Below are 23,225 nucleotides of genomic sequence, written 5' to 3' on the forward strand. Positions count from 1 at the left end.
TTTGTAATATCATTGCAGTAAGCCTGTTAGCCTTAAAAATGTGTAATGCGCAATGCCGTCTAGGCTAAATACATGGTTTCACAGAATTACTTTCTGCCATTCTCTTTTCAATCTCTCCTTGTTGCAATTATGTCCATGATTCAGGCCAACTTAACATCCTTATTACACTATGACTGTTTAAACACTCTTGATATGTTTGGGTGACCCTTCTAGTTTATTTCTCGTTACTCCTCCATGCCTGTCTTGCGTCTCTTTTTTAAAAAATTTTTTAGGAATTATGTTTGCCAACTAGCAACTCTGATGGTGGGGTGGTGAAAGTGGTATTCTATTGAAATTAGCATGGCAGATTTAAATTAGGATGGTAAATGGCAACATTTTCCTTTTTGACTGCTAGTAGAGGAAGAAGGTACATTGAAGTGCTTTAGTTATATGCAGGGCAACTGGAATTATGTGGCAGGAAAAGACCAGATTATGAGGCAAGGTTGACCAATTTATGTAGCAAGAAAAGTCCAGTTATGAATTTACGTCAAGAGTTCTAACTCAAGCAAATGCGAGACCCATTGCATTGCAAATGCTTGTTATAATTATTCCCACACCCTGAACCCAACCACGTTTATTTACAGTAGCCGCCACTGCTCACTATGCTGTTGGGAACATTTTGGATTGCGTACAAATTTATTGTGTAAATAAACTGCAGGCCAACACCACTAGAGGGAGTGTGACTATCTCAAAATGGTGGGGCCTTATGCAAAACCAAAATTATGCTCACTTAACATATTGGTTACAACATAATCAATATGTTCTAACACTCCTTCCCAGTGTGGTTCACACTGCATTTCATATAGTTGCTTAAAATATATTAAAACCATCTTTTAAAATCTGTGTTCAATTTCTATACTCACTATCCATTTAGAGTCTTTTCTTAGACTGCCAAATCTGGAGACAAAATGTGTCAGTTAAAAGCCCCAACATAGCATTGATAATGCAGTTCACAAATTCGGAAGCAATCATTTTCAATCAGCGTATAGATCATTTTCAACATTATCTTTTATTGGCAGTGGAAAATGCTTCAGTACTTTATTGAAAGAAAGCAATAAATAATACTGTGATAAAAATAGTTCAAAAGTACTTGTAGACTGTACATACTTTGTTACATAATCATGAAATACACACAAAGATTAATAGAAAAACATAACAGCAACAACAAATCTCATTTGTACATGGAAATTTAAATTACAGAAAGAATAGTAAAGACATTTTATATATTTATATATTGTTACATAATAAATAATGCACCATGATCGGAACAGATGTTTCAGTAGCTTTTAAACTACTAAAAAGGTTAAAGATTCTACTCAGTATGAAATGTCTACATCCTCACACTTAGAAGAAAAAATATCCTTTACAAAGCATTGAACAGGTTTACAAACAAACAACTTCATGAAAAAATAAGGCATTGATTAAAAGTTGAGTTATATTATTTCTGAGCATATCGTGCCTTTTTGTCTATAAAATGTCTCTGAAAGGAAACGGTAGTGCTTCATGTCCTCTGAAGAACAGCTGCATCAGCACCTTGACAAATGTTTTCAATAAAATCAACATCAGCAAAAAAGGATGGAGAGCAGGAGAAAGAAAGCATTTTCTGTGGGTCACCAGGAACATATACCAAAGCATTTTAATTTTCCTTTGCCAACAGCTTTATGGCTTATGTTCTGTCACAGTAAAAACAGGGTATAAAAAGTACATTAGAGGTTACAAAGTTAGGAAGGAATGTTAACTAGTTCTAAAATATTTTGCATAACATCCTAAAGAATAGGTAAAAATAAAAATACAACAGATAAACCAGCTAAATCAGTACCCAGTACTATGATACACGTTGATATAGCAATCAATACAATGTTTAATGTTAAATTAATGACATTAATATTTTCTCAAACTTCAACTTTGAAAAGTATACATCTTAGAACTAGTTAACAGTGGAAAGTGACAGGAAACATTTCAAATGTAACAAAACCGTTTCACTTTCTGGTTCATTTAAAATATTTAACAAGTGAATAATTACAATAACTGCGTCATTTACAAAAAACATGGTCCTTATGGATTTACAGAGTTACAGTACATTCAGATAAAAAGACATGGAAAAAAGGAATAAGAAACTGATTTAGAAGGATATTAAAGACTAAGTAGAGATCAAAAAACTAAGTATGCAAATGAAGTGTCACATAGGTTTACATAAATATAGGAAATATTTAATTCTAAAATATTTTCTCTATGGTACTCATGAGTTCATTCACCATTTAAAACTCTGTAATAAAATCTTGAAAAGTCCATATATCGAGCATCAACAGATAGAAATCTAGCGATTTCTAAAGTGAAGTCTTCCTTGAATTCAAAGTTCTGCATAATCATCTGTAGAAGTAATGGGGATACACTGGAATAAAGAAAATGCAAAAAAAATGCAAATGAGAACAAGGGCAACATAAATGTTACAAAGTGCAATACCGATCTTAAATCCAGTGGAATGACCACTGTTCAAAGCATGCACCCTTACTATTTTTGACAATTTATAAAGATTAAGATTCAGGTCGTTATAAAAAAACTTTTTTTTTTTTCAATAGCTGATAAATTGCTAAAACAGCTACTGTGAAAAAGAGATTTTGACAATTCATCAGAATACTTCTGCTTTTTTTTTTTGTCTACTTACATCATCAGAACATCAAGCCCACTCTCAATGGTTCCAAAACAGTACTCAATAAAGAACAGCTAAAGGCAGGACAGTATGGACTGCACATTTAATGAAAACGCGTGGTTTTGTTTTGAACCTAAACATTGCATAGTAACCAACTGAAATACTTAACATTCTAAAGGAAAGCATTTGGGCTAAGTGTACAATTTAAAATGATGTGCTGGTAGATAAGAAACACCATGCTTAGTAACAATGTTCTTCAGTTGAAGATTACAACTTGGAACTAGTTGAAACCTATGCAGCACTTTGGCAGAGTTCTCAGACGTTTCAGGTTACATGTGGGAGTAGCTCATCTGGTAATTTATTTTGCACATTCCCAATACTGGTACTTGCAGTCCATTGACCAGCAACATCTCAGCATACTGGTTGTGACCCAACATAAAACGGATTATAAAGGTGAAGAGGAGCACATTGAGTTCTGACTTTCATGTGAACATTTACACACAGAACACACACCAGTCTTGTGTCCTCCATCTTGAGCTGGTAGGAACTTGGAACAATTACATACCAAAAACTAGAGGCCCAAATTATTTTTCCCTTGCTTTCCCCATCTCAGTCCTGACAGACTGAGTGCCTATATTTCTTATGGAATAGGAACATTATGAAGGCAGATTTCATTTTACCCTTGAAAGCACACTACTTGCGCGGACCCATTTAAGACACTGACAGTGAACTGCGCAGGTGCTCCCGTCACAGGAGGATTCTCTCACTGGCACTTCACTCACTAGGCTCCTGTTGATTGTGACTTCTGATTGAGCATCTTTACCTAACTTTCTGGCAAAGCACAAGAGTTTTGCATTACGGGGGCCTGATTACTCTGGAGTGAGTCTGCCATATTACAGGAGCCCCTTAGCAGTTCCTTCTACTGTTGCTGTTAATGTCTAATTAAGTTAATCTTTTTCTTTACTCATACTGCAGGTATTATTCCGAAGACCCTTTTATTAAGTTTTTCACCAAGGTGTTCATGCGTACCAATGTGCGTGCTGCCCGACAGCCCGGTTACTTGGATGTTTTGAGCACCTTCCAAGTACCTCAGTTTCACAGGACACTATAGAATTGCAAACAAGATACCATATTTTTAGAGCGTTTTTCTCATTTTCTTTTTTCTCATTTTCTGTTTGGGCTTCTCTCCTCATTGTTTAGTCCTGATGAGACCCTAATATACCATTTCAGGGTTGACATGCTTTGTAACAGAGACAGGAAATGTGTGTTTTATTTTAGTTTAGTCTGTAACATTTTGTCTGTCAATATGATAAAAACCTTCACTTATTTGTAGACTCTGGTCACTTTAATTTTGGCTTTGACATAGGGGGCAAAATACTCAAACAATATAGCTAAATTGCTCTTTCTCCTCCTATTAAAGGGGGCTTGATGTGTCCTTAACTACAAGATGATTTAGCCCCTTTACTGTAGAACAAGTTTCTTACCTTTGGTAACGCCTTATCTGAGAGAGATATATTCTAGTTGCAGATTACTTACCTGTGAGTTTCTTCCAGGGGTCAGACGGGATATAGAGAATTTCCTGAGCGCACACACCCCTGTGTGCCGTTAGGTGACGTCAACTGGCTCAGCTTACGTCGTCGGCATCGTCCGCCCCGGAATAACGTTGGGGGTCCTAGATAGGCACCACCATGGCACACTGACGTCAGTTTCTTGTCACAACTTCCCACAGCAGAAGCGCAGATCCATGAAGAACACTGACTACTGATGCATCAAAACTAAAGCCCTTAGAGAGGAGTCCCTATCCCTAGAAAACAGTTCACAGAGCGGGGAAGAAGGGTGGTTTGGTAAGGAATATTCAACTAGAATTTGTCTCTACCTGATAAGGCGTTACCAAAGGTAAGTAACTTGTTCATCTGATAGAGACTTCTAGTAGCAGATTCATTACCCGCAAATAGATACCCAAGCCATAAGATCCAGGGAGGTGGGTCTGATAACCAAGATCATACTAGAAAGTCCTGCAGGACTAAACGGGCAAAGTATCCGTCCTTACGAACCTGACTGTCCAGGTAGTAGTGTTTGGTAAATGTTGCAAGGATACCTATGTTGCTGCCTGACTGATATCAAGGACCCGAACTGCATGCTAACACAGTGGTCGCAGCTGTAGCTTGAGTATAATGAGCATACAGGCCCTCAGGAGGTTTATTTTTGGCCAGTGCGTAGCAGATCTTAGTGCAGAGTACGACCCATCTGTAAGCTTCTGTACTGCCTGACCGTTCTTTGCATCCACATAACCAACAAAGAGCAGATCATCCACCTGGAACTCTTTTGTATGATTAAGGTAGAGTGCCAACACTCTTTGTGGGTCCAGGTGGTGGATCCTCCTCTGTTCCTAAGAATGTGGGGTCTGCGTAAAAAATAGGCAAGGTGATGGATTGGCCTACATGAAACGGCATAACTACTTTTGGTAGAACGGAGGCCTTAGTGCAAAGCACCACTTTGTCAGGATAGATGGAACTGTAGGGAAGCTTACATGACCATGTCTGCAGCTCACTCACCCTGGGGACAGAAATAAGGGCCCCAAAGAAGGCTGTTTTCAAAGCGAGAAGCCTGAGAGAACAACTGTGGAGAGGCTCACAAGGAGCGCACAATCAGAAAGGTAAAAACCAAATTCAAATCCCATTTGGCCATAATGAATGGAGATGGAGGAAAGAGATGTTTAAGACCCTTAAGGAACCTATTAACATTATGGGACTTGAACAAAGGTTGATCAGGCAACCTCAAAAATGCAGAAATGGTAGACAAATAACCTTTGAGAGTGCCCAAAGCGGATTCCTGCTGGACCAGAGAAAGGATAAACAATAGGACCTCAGAGACAGAGGCAGAAAGGGGGTCAACAGACTTGCCTGTGCACTATGTCACAACACAGGCATATACCGATTTGGTTAAGGGATTCCTGGCTGCCAAGATTACCTTACAGACTTCGGGTGGAAGGTCAAACTTGTTAACTGTCACAGGTCAATCTCGTCGGAAGAAGGTGGAGAGTTGACAACTTTGGGTGCAGAAACCTCCCTTGCTGCTGCAACAGAAGAGTCTCCTGAAGGTAGACATGCTCAATAGCTCAGGATATGAGCTCTCCGTGCCCAGTCCGGAGCCACAGGGATTACTTGGGCCAGGTCGTTCTTGATCTTCTTGAGAACTCTGGGCAGAACTGGTATGGGTAGAAAGGCATCCAGGAGGCCTGAGTTCTACTCAAGACGAAAAGCATCTCCGAGCGAATGCCGCCTTGGAAACTAACACAAAAAACTGCTGACACAACGTGTTCTCTGAAGAGGCGATCCCAGGCTTCGGGGGTTAGGATGTCCAAGTTCAGGTCGACCCCAAAAGTTCACCACCAGCAACATGGGCCGGCTGGGTGCAGAGGTCAAAGTTAGTGCTCAGTTTTCAACGGAATCCTATGAGGACTGGGGGTGCTTGGTAGAAAACAGATTGCAGGCAAGTACGCACGATTTCAGGACACAGGCCTGGGGGTATAGGTCAGCACCGAGAGGGGGGCACAGGTCAACACCAAACACATCCTCAGCGGCAAAGGGGCAGAAGGGTGCAAACAGTGAGCTGGGCACCCAATGCTTTTCAATGAGAGGACCCCGGGTGTCACAAAAGATGGTGCAGGCTGTGTTCAGGAGGTCGGTTCCAGAAAACCAGACTGGACAAGGAGGAGAGGTGCCCGCTGGATGTTGCTGGACCATCAGTCGAATTCCCCAAAGCAAAGGGGTTGCAGATCCTGTCGTGGTCAGGGGGTCCTCTGGATTCAGGCTGCAGGCATTGTCGTGTTGGCCAGGAGAGGTCAACCCAGCATAGACTTGAGGTCAGAATGGCCTGGGGACCTTCTCTGTAATGGTGAGTTAATCATTCCAAAAGGGGCACTTTCCTACACACCCCGCTCTCCTTGTTGCAGTTGCACAAGGCGGTGTTGTTGTCCGTGAACACCGGCACCATCTTTCCCTTGACAGGGAAGAAATGCCTTCAATGCTAGCCGGATCGCACAGAGCTCTAACAGGTTGATTCTGCCGGAGACCAGATGCTTCTGATCTCCACCTCTCCCAGATGGCCGCCCCATCCTAGGAGTGATGCATCTGTCACTACTGTCAGGTCTGGTTGGGGAAGGGAGAGAGAACTACCTCTGACCCAATCTTGGTTCGTTAACCACCACTGCAGTTCTTGCACAGATCAGGACCTTGCTGGAGAGATTCCCCTGATGCTGATTCTGTCACGCCGCGGCGGCCGCAAGCACGGGCCGCCGCGGCGCGGCATCTGGTAAACACCGCGGCCTGCATCCAAGCCGCGGGGGAAGCCGCGGCTTGCAGGCGGGCCCGCGGGGGAAGCCGCGAATCCGGCCAGGGGTCGCGGCACTCGCCGCGCCCCCTTCTTTTGTTTCTGCCGCAAGGGCAGACGCGGCGGGAGATGAGACCCCGAGTTGGGTCTCGAACCTGCCGCGCATAGCGCATTTAGTGCGCTTGACATTCTGGCATGTAGGAAACCTTCTTCACCACTTACCGGTCACAACAGGCAAAAGCCGGATACCTGCACATGGTGGTGTTTTTATGCATGCCTTTTTCCCTTTCCCAGCATGCTGTTCACTTCCTCTCTTCCCAGCATGCATTGTTTCTCTTTGTTTGGACGCATGTTCTTTATTCATTGTTATACTCCCTTCCCCAGTCCAAGATGGTGGTGTTCCTACTTCCTGTTTCCTACTTCCTGTCTAGGGGTATATAAGGGGAATTCAGCTTCTTGCTCATGGTGTTGCAACACTCCTTTGGTGGTAGTCACGCTCCGGCTGGTTTCTTCTTGTGGATCCAGTTATTCCTGACCTGTCTTTGTCTCCGGTTTTCCTGTACTCTCAAATCTTCAGTTCTAACGTCCTTGTGTCCTCCTTCTGTTTCAGGGAGTTCCTGTTGGAGGTTTTTTACCCTTTTGTGGTTTTTCCTCTGGGACTCCTTCTGGAGGGCACGGACTGTAGTGGCTTGCTATTTTCAAACAGCACCGTGGCTACCGGAAGGGGTCGCCCATACCTCGGCCAGAGCAGAACCTGCCGGAATCGGGGTCGTTCCCCAACTCTCATCAACTTCGACGGTAAGCCCAGTGAAAACCGTGACAGATTGCAATGCCCAAAAATCCAGTTGCAGGCCAGAACCATGGATAATCCAGTGGCAAACACGGAACCCACCAGCCAGACCCTGCTCATGACTATACAACAACAGGCTCAAGAACTCCAACAGCTACGTACTGAAAACACTGTCTATCGACAAGCCTTTGCATCCAGGACCACTGATGTCCCCCTCAGTATCTGCCACTACACCTCGTTTCTCCGGGGATTCTAACAAGTTGAGAGAATTCCTGGATGCCTTGACGGTTTATTTTGCCTTTCGCCCCTCACAATTTGTGCAAGACAAGACCAAGGTGGGGTATTTGATTAGCGCTTTATCGGGGACAGCCTTGGCTTGGGCCACTCCTTCAGTGACAAGAAATGATCCCTGCCTGTCTAATTATTCCAACTTTGTCACTACCTTTAAACAGATGTTTGAGCGCCCTGGACTCGAGTCTTCAGCAGAAGAAGCTCTCTGCGATATCCAACAGGGAAATCAAGATATATTACAATACATCACCCGTTTCAGACAATTAGCAGCAGAAACATCCTGGGTGGAACGTACCTTGGTGACCCTGTTCCGCAGGGGTCTCAGAGAGGACATTAAGGACGAACTGGTGCACTCTGCTAGAATAGAGAACCTTAAAGGATTGATGGATCAGACCCTGAGGATAGAATATCGATTGAATGAGCGAAGAATGGAGAAAAAGAAGAGTCGTTTGCCATCACACTCAGTAATGTCTCGCACTTTCCCTCATCGTACCGAAGAAGTCCGTCCTGAACCTAAGGGGGCTACCGAGGAAGAGCCGATGCAAATTGATACGGCTCGAGGACCTTTATCAGCTAGTGAAAGAGAACACAGACGAAGGAAGGGACTTTGTATTGTGGTGCGGCTGGTCACCTAATTCGCACCTGTCCCGTTCGTCCAGCCAAGCCTTTGGGAAATGCCAACTCCCGTCCTCAGTGAGAAGGGTGAGGACGGGATATCGTGAAATACCTTCCATTTGCTCTTCCAGGGTGGAAGGAACTGCTCTTTTTCCAGTTATCCTTCACTTAACTGATGGCCAGGAAGAAAGAACCCTAACTTTATTGGACTGCGGAGCCAGTGGCGTCTATTTAGATGAAGCATGGGCCAAGGAACGACAGATAACACAAATACCTAAGGAAGTACCAGAACAAGTCCACACAGTGGATGGATCACTCTTGGCCTCAGGACCCGTACAGTATACCACCCCTACTTTCTGTCTACAGTTTGGGAAACACCAAGAAAATCTTTCGTTTGATTTGATTTCATCACCACACCACGTCATGATCCTGGGAATTCCATGGCTCACACGGCACAACCCTTACATCAACTGGGAAACAAGAACCATTTCTTTATCCTCTCACTTTTGCCAACACCACTGCTACCTAGCAGGGGATTATGGTCCCCAAAGGGTCTCTTAGCAGCACCCCCTAAGGTGGGATGCTCTATTAATGTCCTACAGGGAGTTCCCAGGCACTCTCATGAATATGCCGATGTATTCCAGAAGCCAGAAAAACCTGAACTACCACCTCATAGGGAATACGATTGCGCCATTCCTTTAGAACCAGATACAGTGGTTCCTTTCGGGCGAATGTACTCTCTAACAGAACCTGAGAAGCAGATTCTTAGGGAATACCTTGATGAGAACCTACAGAGCGGGTTGATTGCTCCCTCCTCTTCACCTGCATGGGCTCCTCTCTTCTTTGTGCCTAAGACGACGAAAGATTTGCCTCCCTGTATTGATTTCAGAGGATTAAACAAGATCACTATTAAGGATCGGTACCCGTTACCCCTCATTAAGGACATCCTAGAAGCAGTCAGAGGGGCAAAGAGATTCACCAAGCTGGATCTCAGAGGAGCCTACCATCTTTTAAGGATCAAAGAAGGTGATGAGTGGAAGACTGCTTTTAGAACACCTTTTGGTCATTACGAATATCGAGTAATGCCATTCGGACTCACCAATGCCCCTTCCATTTTTCAAAGGTTCGTGGAATCTATCTTTTATGATCTTTTGCAACAAACAGTGGTGGTTTATCTCGACAACATTTTAATCTTTTCAGTCCACCCAGAGGAACACTCTAAGCATGTTCGCCAAGTTCTAAAGAGACTCCGACAACACCATTTATTCTGCAAACCCGAAAAGTGCGAGTTTGATCAGACAGAAGTAAAATACTTGGGATATTGCATTAACCAAACTGGAGTCGACATGGATTCAGACAAGGTGCAGGCTATATTGGATTGGCCATCTCCTTCTTCCATCAAGGAGACTCAGTGTTTTTTGGGATTAGCCAATTTCTATTGACAATTTATAGCACACTTTGCCCAGAGAACCAGCTACATTACTCAAACCCTTAAAAAAGACCATCTAAAGAAGGGCTTTTGTTGGACACAAGACGCAGAGTTAGCCTTTCAAGACTTAAAGAAAGCCTTTATTCAAGCCCCCCTTCTACGACACCCAGACACCAGCAAACAATTCATTGTTGTCGCAGACGCATCCGAAAGAGCCATTGGGGCTGCCTTACTGCAAAAACAAGACGATGATGAATTAGAGCACCCTGTATTCTACCTGTCACACATTTTATCTGATTCAGAACGGAACTATTCTGTGCTAGAACGTGAATTACTCGCCTTAAAGACCGCATGCACAGAATGGAGACACTTTGATGGGCTCAAAGGAACCCTTTGAAGCCCGGACAGACCACAGAAATCTACAACGCTTAAGAAATTTTCAGTGTCAAAATAGCCGGCAGGCCCGATGGGCTTTCTTTTTCAGCCATATGACTTTTATATCACATACATCCCTGGTTCTCAGAACATCCTGGTGGATGCCTTGTCCCGACGTTACCTTGAGTGCAGCGATTCTCCTGTACAGAACCTATTTGACAATAACAAGATCATTGGTTTAGTACAGACCTTTTTAGACCAAGTCAAGTCCGAATATGCCCGTCTAGAAGATACAGAGCTGAATAAGTTGCGTCCGCAACTTCATATAGATCAAGGGTATTATTATCATGATAAGGCCCTTTTCTTACCCACTAAACTAGTACAGACTGAAGCCTTACGTATGTGCCATGATTCCCCCATCGCAGGGCATCGAGGAATGAAAGCTACCCAAGAACTTCTGCTTCGCTCCTTCTGGTGGCCAACTCTCAAGACAGATACTGAAGATTATGTATCATCCTGTCCTATATGTGCTCAAGCCAAGACACCCCGTACTAAACCAGTAGGATTACTTCGCCCACTACCAGTTCCCCCAGGTCCATGGCACACTATCTCCACAGATTTCATGTGCTCATTACCCTCTTCAATGGGAAATCACGTAATTATGGTAACCGTGGACTCCTTCACTAAAATGGCTCACTTCACGGCCTTAAGAAAGTTACCAACGGCAAAAGAATTAGGTCAAATCTTTACACAAGAAATCTTTCGACTTCATGGGTTACCTCAGGTCATTATATTGGATAGGGGTCCTCAATATATCTCCCGATTCTGGAGACAATTCTGTAAGACCTTGGGAATCAAAGTGGCCTTATCATCAGGGTTCCATCCTCAAACTAACAGACAAACAGAACGACTCAATCAAGGCCTCGAACAATATTTACGTAGTTTCTGCAATGCTACGCAGAGTAATTGCCACTATTTACCACTTGCAGAATTCTCCTACAACAACTCCATACACAGGGCCTCGAAAGTCTCCCTTTTCTATGGCTCTTACGGTTTCCATCCTAGGGCCTTCCCGACTCCCCTGAAAGATACCTCCAATCTTCCTGCCATCTCCACTTATGTTCGACAGCTACGGGGTGTCCAACGTGTTTATCCATTCAAACCTTGTGGCCACTAAGTCACGCATGAAAATGATGGCTGATAAGAGACGTTGTGAGGCTCCTCTCTATCAGGTCCATGATAAAGTTTGGCTTTCCTCTAGATTTCTGCCTCTCCGTCTTAGTCAGAACAAATTTAAACCCAGTTATTATGGTCCCTTCCTGATTCTCAAAAAGATTAACCCAGTGTCTGTGCGTCTTCGCCTGCCCCAGACTTGGAAGATACACCCTGTATTCCATGTCTCTCAACTCAAACCTTACCTTCCTGATCCTTTTCGCAGACAATTCTCCTGTCCTCCCCCTCTGTTGATTGATGATATGCCTGAGTACGAGGTCCAGGAGATCTGTGACTCTCGGTTTTTCCATGGCCGCCTCCAATACCTTATTCATTGGAAGGGCTACCCTATGAGTGGCTGTTCCTGGGAGGATGCCCATTCGGTTCATGCCCCTCTTTTGGTCCGTCGCTTTTTTCGGCTTTTCCCTCACAAACCTGGGGCCTCGGGGGGGGGGGGGGGGGGGGGGGGTGGGACCTACTGTCACACCGCGGCCGCAAGCATGGGCCGGCGCGGCATTTGGTAAACACCGCGGCCTACATCCAAGCCGCGGGGGAAGCCGCGGCTTGCTGGCGGGCCGCGGTGGAAGCCGCGAGTCCGCGCAGGGGTCGCAGCACTCGCCGCGCCCCCTTCTTTCGTTTCTGCCGCAAGGGCAGACGCGGCGGGAGATGAGACCCCGAGTTGGGTCTCGAACCTGCCGCGCATAGCGCATTTAGTGCGCTTACCATTCTGGCATGTAGGAAACCTTCTTCACCACTTACCGGTCACAACAGGCAAAAGCCGGATACCTGCACATGGTGGTGTTTTTATGCATGCCTTTTTCCCTTTCCCAGCATGCTGTTCACTTCCTCTCTTCACAGCATGCATTGTTTCTCTTTGTTTGGACGCATGTTCTTTATTCATTGTTATACTCTCTTCCCCAATCCAAGATGGTGGTGTTCCTACTTCCTGCCTAGAGGTATATAAGGGGAATTCAGCTTCTTGCTCATTGCGTTGCAACACTCCTTTGGTGGTACTCACGCTCCGGCTGGTTTCTTCTTGTGGATCCAGTTATTCCTGACCTGTCTTAGTCTCCGGTTTTCCTGTACTCTCCGATCTTCAGTTCTAACGTCCTTGTGTCCTCCTTCTGTTTCAGGGAGTCCCTGTTGGAGGTTTTTTACCCTTTTGGGGTTTTTCCTCTGGGACTCCTTCTGGAGGGCACAGACTGTAGTGGCTTGCTATTGTCAAACAGCACCATGGCTACCGGAAGGGGTCGCCCCTACCTCGGCCAGAGCAGAACCTGCCGGAATCGGGGTCGTTCCCCAACTCTCACCAACTTCGACGGTAAGCCCAGTGAAAACCGTGACAGATTCCACTGAACCTTCAGGTCCCACTGTAGAGCTCACAAATGTCATCTGGATGTGTCACCAACAGGATCCAGGAGGCCAAGAGGTCCAGCAGCCAGAGAGCAATTCTCACCGAAATCCAGGACAGAGGCTGAAACATACGTATCATAGCCTGAATAGCCTGGCCTCGCTGCTCTGGAAGATAAGTCTGAAACTGCACTGTGCCCAGAACAGCTCTGACGAAAAGGGAGCATCTGGGAGTAAGTTAGGTGTGACTTCTGTATCTTAATTGTGAACCCCAGTGAATTTATGAGGTCCGCTGCAGTCCGGAGGTGGGAGATGACAGCCTGGAGCAAGCCCACCTTCATCAAGATAGGGGAAGACAAACTCCTGTTCTGTGCAGAGGAGCTGCAACCACTGCCATCAGCTTGGTGAACCCCAGAGGGGCACTGGTAAGGCCAAAGGGGAGCACGGTGAAGTGAAAGCTCTCATGGTCTAGTGTGAACTGCAGGTAATGTCTCTGGGCGGGCAGGCAGGACAGGAATATGGAAATAAGCGTCCTGCAAGTCCAATGCTACCATCCAGTCTCCTAGGTCCAGGGAAGATAAAACCTGAATGGGCATCTTGAACGTTTCCTTCTTTGGGAAGTGATTAAGGGATTGAATGTCTAAGTTAGGGCAGAGGCCATTGTCCTTTTTCGGTACCAGAAAGTAGCAGGAATAGCAACCACAGCCTACTTCTGGCACAGGAACCCTCTCTATGGCTCCCTTGGCCAAGAGGTGTAACTTCCTTAGAGAGAAGGGATAAGTGATCTTCCATTATCTGGTTGAAGGATGGTGGATTAGAAGAAGGCGTAGTCTTGAAGGGGAAGGAGTAGCCCCTTCGGACAATATGCATAACCCACCTGTCTGACATGGTCTGCCAGCCGAGCAGGTGATGGTAGGTCCTGCCTCTGACTAGCCCCTGAAGGGGAGTCAGATTAGGAAGACTTAGAGGCTGTTTTGGGGTGGAGGGCATACTGGCTAGACTCCCTGATCCACGACATCAGTGGATCCCACTTCCTCCGAGCACAGCACAGTGGTGGGCAGGAATGGACGTGGTTGAAGGCCCGTTTCGTAGCTACGAAAGGCAGACTGAGGACGAGTGGCCACCGTGAGGTCAGGAGACTTGGCCATAACGTGAAAATCCTGTAAGTGCTCAAGTAGCAAGTCTGCCTTGCCTTTAAAGAGATGGGTACCATCAAAGAGCATGTCCATCAAGGTAGCCTTCACATCCCCTGAAAAGTCAGACGTCCTCAGCCAAGGGTGGTGGTGCTTCAGGGCCACTGTCACTGAAACCGCTCTGCCTAGCAAGTCTCTCGTTTTCAGTCCACAATGGATGGTAAACTTTGCCACGCCTCTCCCATTGGCAACTGCCTGAAAGAGTACAGCCCGGGACTCCTCCAGAACCTGTATCCTACAGCGTGTGGGAGTAACAGCCCAAAAGGCATCGGTGTTCACAGTCCGCACTCCTAGGCTGATGGACAAAAAAAACTTATCATGTGTCCAACCTTTTGGATTCCCTATCCAGGGGTGCGGAAGGGGAATGTGCCCTGGGAAGTAGAGGCTTGGATAACAAGCTCTCAGGGGTGGCGTGTTGCATCAGAAAGCTTGGTTCCCATGGAGCAGGGCAAAGGTTGGGGGGCAATTGTCGTGTTCACAGGAGCCCCTGTGCTGGGTTTGGACCAGGTACCCAGTAGAACTTCTGTGAAGGCTTCATTAAAGGGGAGCATGGATTCTGAGGAGGAAGTTCCAGGTTGAAGCATCTCTGTCAGGTTTGTCCTGACACTCACCGAAGGCAATTCAAGATCCAAGATCTCAGCTGCTCTTCTCACCACCATGGAATAGGAAGCTCCCTCCACTGTAGTCATGATAGGGGGAGAAAGCATGCATGTCTTTGGAGAAGTATTGAGTCTGCTGACCTCACCTAACTCTGTACGCCAGTCCATTGGGTCTTGGAGCTTGTATTCTGAAGGGTCCAGTGACCTCTCCCATTTCTCACTGTAATCTAGCCTATAACAAAGGGGCTCAGGATCTGACATAGGAGGCAAGACTCCTGTTGGTGTCATACGGCACTCATCTGGCCCCATGTCGGAGTCGGAAAGGAGAATAGGGATGGCACCGCCAGTGGGCGCGGGTGGTGCCGGGGGCATCGGGGTGGTACAACAGACATCAGTCTTGATCCATGATTGGATCCATGGATGCCCCTCGACTGAAGCTGCTGGTGTGGAACCCAAAGAGACCTCTCCTGACTCCATGGGGCCCAGAAGTGCTCCAGCGGTGTCGGAATTCCTTAAAATGAGGTGCATGGCCTCCTAAAACTCCTTGAGTTGGGAAGGGGTCGCTCTGGCCCCCGGAAACTTAGGGAGGTGCAGAGTCGGCACAGGCTCCGCAGAGCAAGATCTAGAACGTCAAAGCTCCCTCATCTCGTTGGCCGATGGACAAGGAGAAGTCAAAGTGCTTTTCTTCCTGTGCCTTGACTTACCCGATTGCCCAAGGACTTTGACCACAATACTCCACAACTGATCCCAGGACCTTCCTCTTGACCAGGATCTCGACTTGCATGGAGCAGAGCATGAGGCAATCATAAGCTTCAGGGATCGCTCCCTCAAAGCTTTCAGCTGCAAGGCCTGACACTTCATGCACAACTTTGAGTCGTGGCCATACCCCAGGCAGCAAAGAGACATAAGGTGCAGATCAGTAAAGGACACAGCCCGATGACAGGAAATGTAGAGCTTACTGCCTTCCTCGATGGCATCCTTGACACACCAGCATTTGAAAACTCGAAAAAAATCTTGCACAAAAAGTTGAAAAAAGCCAGTCAAAAAATGACTGAGGAGGTAGCTCTGTTTGGAACAGCGCTAGCTCACGCAGAAAGAAAAGAAATGATGTCAGCATGCCAGAGTGGCACCTATATAGGCGTCATTCACAAATGCAGATGACGCCAGAAGTGGAGTGAATCACCACCACCTAAAGGATCGCAGGGGTACTGCTCAGAAAAATCTCTGGATCCAGTCTGACACCGGGGGGAAATTTACAGCTAAGGAATCTGCAACTTGAAGATTAACTATTTTGGTAAATGATACCAATGTGAACCACTGTTGCCTAACGATTTGTATGCATGGAGACACAGGAATTGTCAGATGAAGGATCATGCTCAAATTAGCTTTAGCAGGCAGTCCCTCTATGTGGCAATGCCTTGGAGACAGTTTTTTTGTATACCAGAGCCTGCTCGCTTGCTTTATCTAGCCCCAGCCAGGTTAGCTGCACTTCATTCACTCCATTATTCTGAAAGTGTGAGTTTGAAGCTGTGCATGGCACAGCTGCAGACCCTCGGAATAACGGATTTGGAACTCAAATACAAACTGAATACATCTGCTGAGCAGACGGGCACTTTGTATAAGGGGACACTGATGGTACAAAGCAGAGATCCATTTGGTGGGACTGCTACAAAAAGGCTCTTCACCAATGGCAGAGGGCTATGTCACAGGTACAGTGTGATTGAGTTGTCAGTCATACAGTATATGAGCGGCATTAGCTTGAAGATACGGATGGACTCAGCAGGACTGGATGTGCAGGCGGCAAAGTAAGGTAAGTGGGGAAAAAAAATCTCTACTGAATGCGAGCCCAGAATGTCCCTGCGTTCTTGACAATATTGTGCACTTTTGCATATCACGCTGCAACTGAGCCACATGACCAGCCTTTCATGTGCTTTTTTGTGTAAAGAAGCCTTAATTTCAGATGTGGGCAAGCCACAAATTAGCCGGGAGAGCGGTTCCCATGGTGGGCTCTGGCTCTAAGAGCGCATGAGGGAACCAAATCTTGAAAATATTTTGCATGCAAATCATGTTAGAAAATAATAAGGTGTCTCCAAATTTCGAAAAAGTCTATTTCTTTAACAAGTGAGTGTTTCACCTTACTACAAGAGAATCTCTCCGCATTGATAAGTATTTATTAAAAGTGAGAGCTTTAAAACCTGAACTGAGAAACATTCCTGCTCCTGCCCTAATGACAAAACTATTTGAGAACCTAGAGGAAAGTCACTTGTCATGTGTACTCTTAAAGTGAGTAATCTGCAGGAAGAAGTATCCATCAGAACACAGCCCTATTTTGACTGACTGAGCAATGAAGATTAGCAAAATAATCCAAAAACTCCTCCTACCTGTGGCAGGACAAGTAGTAACCTGGATGCTGGGTTCTTCATCTACTGCATCCTATGTGGTACATATCTGGACCACTGTAGTCGATGAATGGTAATATTGGTTGAATAAGGAAAAGTTACATACCTGTGACCATGGCTGTGCATTGTAGGAATCTTCATTAAGTCATAAAGTTAGAATAACTCTGTGCTGCCTGCGCAGACCCCGGAACAAATTCTTCAACATTTGTTTAGATTTCATGAAAATGGCTTTCTAGTGTTAATCACTGCAATCACTTTCTTAATAGTTGCAGTGTAGGCTATCAGCGATGTATGTTCCTTGGAATGCTGTAGCAGCATAGTAGAAGTAATAGTGAAAAAGGGTCCTTTTTAATATTTGCAACACATTGTCATAGAAAAAGGGTGTCCTTGACACAGACAGCATAAGAGTTAAAAACAGCCAGAGAGGCTGACACTAAAAGCTTGAAAATTTAGCCTGCAACTTTAAGGACCTAAGAGAGACCCCTTCCCATAATGCACAAAATCTAGAACTCAGACCTAAGCGAACAAGACAGGCTATTTGTTTCTTGTCCAAATCAAGAATAAACTAGAGTATCAGTGTCTAGGCAGTAGTGTTTTGTGAATGTGTGTAATGACCTCCAAGCAGTGGTGGCAGCTTTGCCTCTTGTTGAGTGAGCGTTAGGTTTGTCTTTCAACTGTTTATTTGATATTTGACAACATAATGAGATGCAAGAAACAATCCATCCAGCTATGGATTGTTTGGAAGTTTCTAGATCTTGTTTTATAGAGCTGTTATTTATGAACAAATGAGTACAGGTCCTAGTAGATTTTGTTCTGTCTAAATAAAATTATAAGACTCTTAAGATCTAGGGAGTGTAGTTCTCTCTGCTGCAGAGGTGGGATTTGGAAATGTATATGAATTTTTTAAACCACTTTAGGTACAAAAGAAGGATGTGTACGTAGTACAACCCTGTTATGGTGACAAACTGAATGGTTGATCTGAAGAAATAGCCTGTAATTCACTAACTCTACAAGCTAAGGTGATTGCAACTAGCAAGGTTTTTTTCCAAGACAAGTGTTGAAGAGTTGGCCTTATGGATGGGTTCAAAAGGGAGACCCACTAGTTTTGATAATACTAGATTCAGTTCTCAAGGATGTGAAGATCTTCTGTTTGGTGGAAAAACCTTTGAGACCTTCTAGGAAGTCTTTGACTACTGGAATCTTCAAGAAAGACTGCTGTGTTAGACTTTTTCTATAAGCAGTGATGGCTGCTAGATCAACTTTAATCAAGGAGCATCAAAGTCCTGATTTGGCTAGATGCAATAGATATGGTAGGATGATACTCTCGTGCACTGCAATGGGATTATAGTTTCTATTCCAAAACCGGAAACAGAAGCACTTCCATTTAAACACATAGGATGCTCTTGAGGATGGACATTTGGCATCTTAAATTTTTTTCATGCAATCTGTTGGGATCTCATGAGCCATGCTGCCAAATTTAATGATTGGATCATTGGATATAGAATCTTGCCCTGGCATTTGGATAGGAGGTCTGGTCGAGTTGTAGACGTTTGCGATTGGCTGCATATAATTGAAGAAGATCTGTGTACCATCACTGTCTCGGCCAATCGAGACATATTAATATCATTGTGATCGGAGATGTGATTAGTTTCTGGATTACACTCTCAGCGGAAATGGTGGAAAAGGGTACAAAAATGGAGTTGACTAGTTTATCAAGAGGGCATTGCACCCAGGTTCCATAGCACTGGATGCATAGTCTCCACATTTTTGTTTTGTTTTGGGCAGTGGTGAACAAGTCTAATGTGGTGTGCCCCAGTCTTTGGAGAGGTTTTCCACCACTTTGTCATTGAGGACCCATTTGTGATTGCCATTATGGTGACGACTGAGAAAATCTGCTTCTAAATTTTGCACTTCTGGTATGTGAAAGGCTGTGATGGAAAGCCCTCTTGCAAGAGCCCAATACCACATTGTCTGAGCTTGAAGGGAAAGTTGTCTTGGCTTTGTTCCACCTTGTTTAGTTTATATAAAACATTGTAGTGGTGTTGTCTGTCTGGATCAGGTCTTTTGATTTGAAAATTGGAAGGTAGGCTTTGAGAGCTGGGTGAACAGCTTTCAGTTCCAACAAATTGATTTGATAGTCATTTTTTTTTTTTTTTTTTTTTTTTAGACCTAAGCCCTTGAATCGTCAGATGTTTCATTTGGGCGACCCAACCTGTCAATGAGGTGTCTGTGACAATCGTCTGACTTGGAATTGGTTTCTGGAAGGGAACTCCCACCAGGAGATTGCAAGAGTTTGTCCACCAAGTGAGAGACTGACGAGCAGTCAGAAGAACCCGATATACCCAAAACCTGCGTTTTGCAACCACTGAGCTTCCGGGCACATTTGGAGAGGTCTCATGTACAGGCGTGTATTGGGACTATGGAAATGCATGATGCCACTGACCCCAGCAGAGGTGGTACTTGTCGAACTGCTGGTTTGGTCAGATTTAAGAGATGTGCATACTTCATTGTATAGATCACACACTCCTCCGAAGGAAACACGTTTTCTTGCTGAGTATCTAATGTTGCTCCCAGAAAAGTAATGACTTGCAGACTTAGTAATGCCAGGAGAGATGTTGTCATGGCATAGGCATGTTTGCTTTGTGCAAAGAATTTGCTCTTATCAGTGACTCGTTCAGGTATGTATGAACAAGTTCTTTATCTTCGTTAACACATTATCTGGTAGAAACTATCTAGCTGCAGATTCCTTACCTTTGAATTTCTCCAAGCGTTAGACTGGATCAGGAAACTTTTGCTCAAGCAATACACCTGCACACGCCATTGAGTGGCTCTGCTCAGTTCCACGTGGCATCGTCTGCGCCAGATGCGACATCGCCAGGCGTGCGACCCATGCGCGAGATTGTCAGTTACTTTAATCATGACTTTCCAAAGCAGAAGCGCAGAGCCATGACAAGAACTGGCAAATATGTGTCTTAACTAGGGCCTTGAGAGGTATCACTTCGACCCTAGCAAATGAGTCAGCAGGGCGGGGAGGCGTGGTTGGGAGTAAGGAATCTGCAGCTAGGCAGAGTCTCTACCAGATAATGCGTTACTGAAAGTAAGAAACTTTTTCATCTGATAGAGACTACTAGCTGCATAGTCCTTGTCTTTGAGTAGATACCCATATCCTCATGGCGGTGGGCTGTGGACACATTTTTTAAATTAGAAAGCCTTGCAGGACCAATCGGACGAAATGCCTGTTCCTGCAGACCTGACTGTCCAGACAGTAGTGATTGGCAACTATTCGCAGGGATGCCCATGTTATTGCCTGACCGATATCCAGGACTGGACTAAACGAGCTAGCCCCATGGTTGCAGCCTTTTCTCTGGTGGAATGGGATTGTAAGCCCTCAGGAGGCTGCTTTATAGACAGGGCATAGCAGATCTTTATGTAGAGAACGATCCAGTGCAAAATGGTTTGTTTCTGTACCACCCTACCTTTCTTTGCTCACACATATCCCGCAAAGAGTTGGTTGTCCACCCATAACTCTTTTGTGCGGTCAAGGCAGAACAACACTCTTTTTTGGGTCTAGTCAGTGGAGTCGCTCCTCCTCCTTAGGGAGATGCAGGGGAGCAAAGAAGGTAGAGGCAGGGTGACAGTCTGTCCCAAATTTAAAGGGATCACTGCCTTTCGGAGGAAAGAGGCACGTGTACAAATCACCACTTTGTCAGGAAATGTGAGAAATGGAGGCTTCCAGTAAGATATGGAAGGCTGTCTTGATGGTGAGCAGCTGGAGGGGACAACTGTGTAGTGGCTCGAAAGGAGCATACATGAGGTACGTGAGAACTAGGTTTAGGTTTCCACTGAAGCATAATAAACAGCAAAGGGCCCTTTTGGAAACCTATTTACAATAGGGGACTTAAACAATGAAGATTGGTCAGGCAACTGCAGAAAAGCACATAAAGCAGACAGCCTTTAAGAGTGCCCAGAGCAGAGCCCTGCTGGGCAAGAGATAGAATAAAAAGAACATCAGAGAGAGAAGCAGAAAGGATCTAAAGACATCTCTGTACAATATTTTACAAATCTTTGCCAATGACATGCGTGTACCGTTTTTGTGGAGGAACGTCTGCTGCCAAAACAACATTACAGACTACAGGAGAAAGGCCAAAAGCTGACAACTGCCACCACCCTTTAGAATAAATATCAAAGCAATATCTGCTCGGAGGTGGGTCTGCAAATCAGCTTAGACCAAATTTGTCTCTTCCTCCTTGGAGGGATGGGGCACGGCAAAGAAAGTCTAAAGCATGATGTTTTGGTTGACGTGGAAAGGTGTCACAACCTTTGCTAGAAAGGAGACACGTTTGAAAAACCAGTTTATCTGGGAAGAAGCTGGTGTATAGAGGTTGAACAGAAAGAGCCTGCTGGGTTGTTGACTCGCCCGGCCGAGGTGATGGTCACCAAGAAGACTTCAGTGTCACAAGTCTAAGGGAACAGCTACGCATGGGTTCAAAGGGAGAACACATCAAACAGGTTACAACTAAATTAAGATCCCACTGGGCATAAGGAAAGGTTTGGGAGAAAATAGATGCTGAAGGCCTTTCAAAGGGAGGGTTGGTCTGGCAGCTGCAAAAATGAAGAAATGGCTGAAAGATACCCCTTAACTGTGCCCAGAGCAAGGCCTTGCTGGGCTAAGGACAAAAACAACAACACTTCAGAGAGGGGGACAGAAATTAAATCATTGTGTTTCTCAGTGCACCAAGCCACAAACCTGCTCCAACAACAAGCGCAAACAGTTTTGTTGATAGGCTCCTGGCTGCCAAGATAATGTCACATACATAAAGAGAGAAGTGGAATAGTCAACTGTTGCCGCTCAATCTCCATGCATGAAGGTGGAGTGTGCGTTAGTTTGAGTGCAGGACTTTAGCCTGTTGCTGCGACTAGATCCTACCAAAAGGGTAGCCTTATTGGCGGACAGATAATCATGCTGTATACCATACTCTCCGTGCCCAATCGGAAGGCACCAGAATGACTTGGGCCCAGTGGGTTCCCATCTTTTTCTGAACTCAGGGAAGGAGAGTTATCTGCTGAAAGGTGTATAGGAGTCTCGTATTCCAGTCTAGTGGGTCTGAGTCTCCAAGCGACAGCCACTTTGGAAACTTCAGAGTGCTGACATTGCATGTTCTTGGAGGAGGTGAATAGATCTAGCCAAGGTTCTTTCCAATCATGAAAGACTTGAGCCACCTTTGAATGCAGAGACCATTTGGGGTCCACAAGGCTGAGTTTGTCTGCCCTCGGGTTTAAAGATCCTACCAGGTGCTGTATTATGACCATGAAAATATCCTGACATTCCAGCCATGTCAAGAGATGCAGAGTCTCCTGGAACATTGTCCACAACCCCACCCCTGCTTCTTGCAGTACCACTTGGTGGGAAGGAGCAAGAGAGTCATGGTGAGCTCCACCGACTGGACCAGCTTCCGTTTGATGGAAGGTAGGGAAGCTTTCCATGTTAAGCCAATCGCCCTCAGCTCCTGCCTCAGCCGAAGACCAGAGGCCTCTGATCCCCACCTCTCCCAGGTGGCCGCCACAGGCAGAAGCCACAGTCAGCTCTGGGTGGGGAAACGAGCGGTGTCTGCCACTGCAAAAGGTCTCTGGTGGTGGCTAGCGGAGTGTGACTGGGTCAATCTTCTTTAAACCTGAACCAGGTTGGAGAGATTCCTCTGGTGCTGTGCCCACTGTGAATTTAGATTCCACTGCAGAGCCTGAATATACCATCAAGTGTACATCAACCACAGGATGCAGGAGGCCATCAGTGCCAGCGTCCTGAGTCACTTGCACCGAAATCCAGGTAGAAACATTGGGATCATAGCCAGACTATCCTGGACTCTCCGCTCTGGAGGGTAGGCGTGGAACTGCATCGGGTCCAGAATGACTCTGTGAAGAGGAGCGTCTGAGAACAGTAGGTGTGACTTTGG

At 45.5% G+C, this 23,225-nt stretch overlaps 1 protein-coding gene across 14 annotated transcripts in view; it reads right to left on the bottom strand.

Moving 5' to 3' along the window:
* Positions 1 to 1,029: 1,029 nt before the first annotated feature.
* The window catches only part of PPFIA1 (PTPRF interacting protein alpha 1), a 540,698-nt gene continuing 518,502 nt past the window's right edge, over positions 1,030 to 23,225 (bottom strand). For all 14 annotated transcript variants that reach the window (XM_069221888.1, XM_069221884.1, XM_069221890.1 and 11 more), the window contains one exon: positions 1,030 to 2,431. The gene's annotated coding sequence lies outside the window, so the exon portion shown is untranslated. The remainder of the gene's footprint in view (positions 2,432 to 23,225) is intronic.

The sequence above is a fragment of the Pleurodeles waltl genome, chromosome 3_1, assembly GCF_031143425.1.
Source record: "Pleurodeles waltl isolate 20211129_DDA chromosome 3_1, aPleWal1.hap1.20221129, whole genome shotgun sequence".
Taxonomy (NCBI): domain Eukaryota; kingdom Metazoa; phylum Chordata; class Amphibia; order Caudata; family Salamandridae; genus Pleurodeles; species Pleurodeles waltl.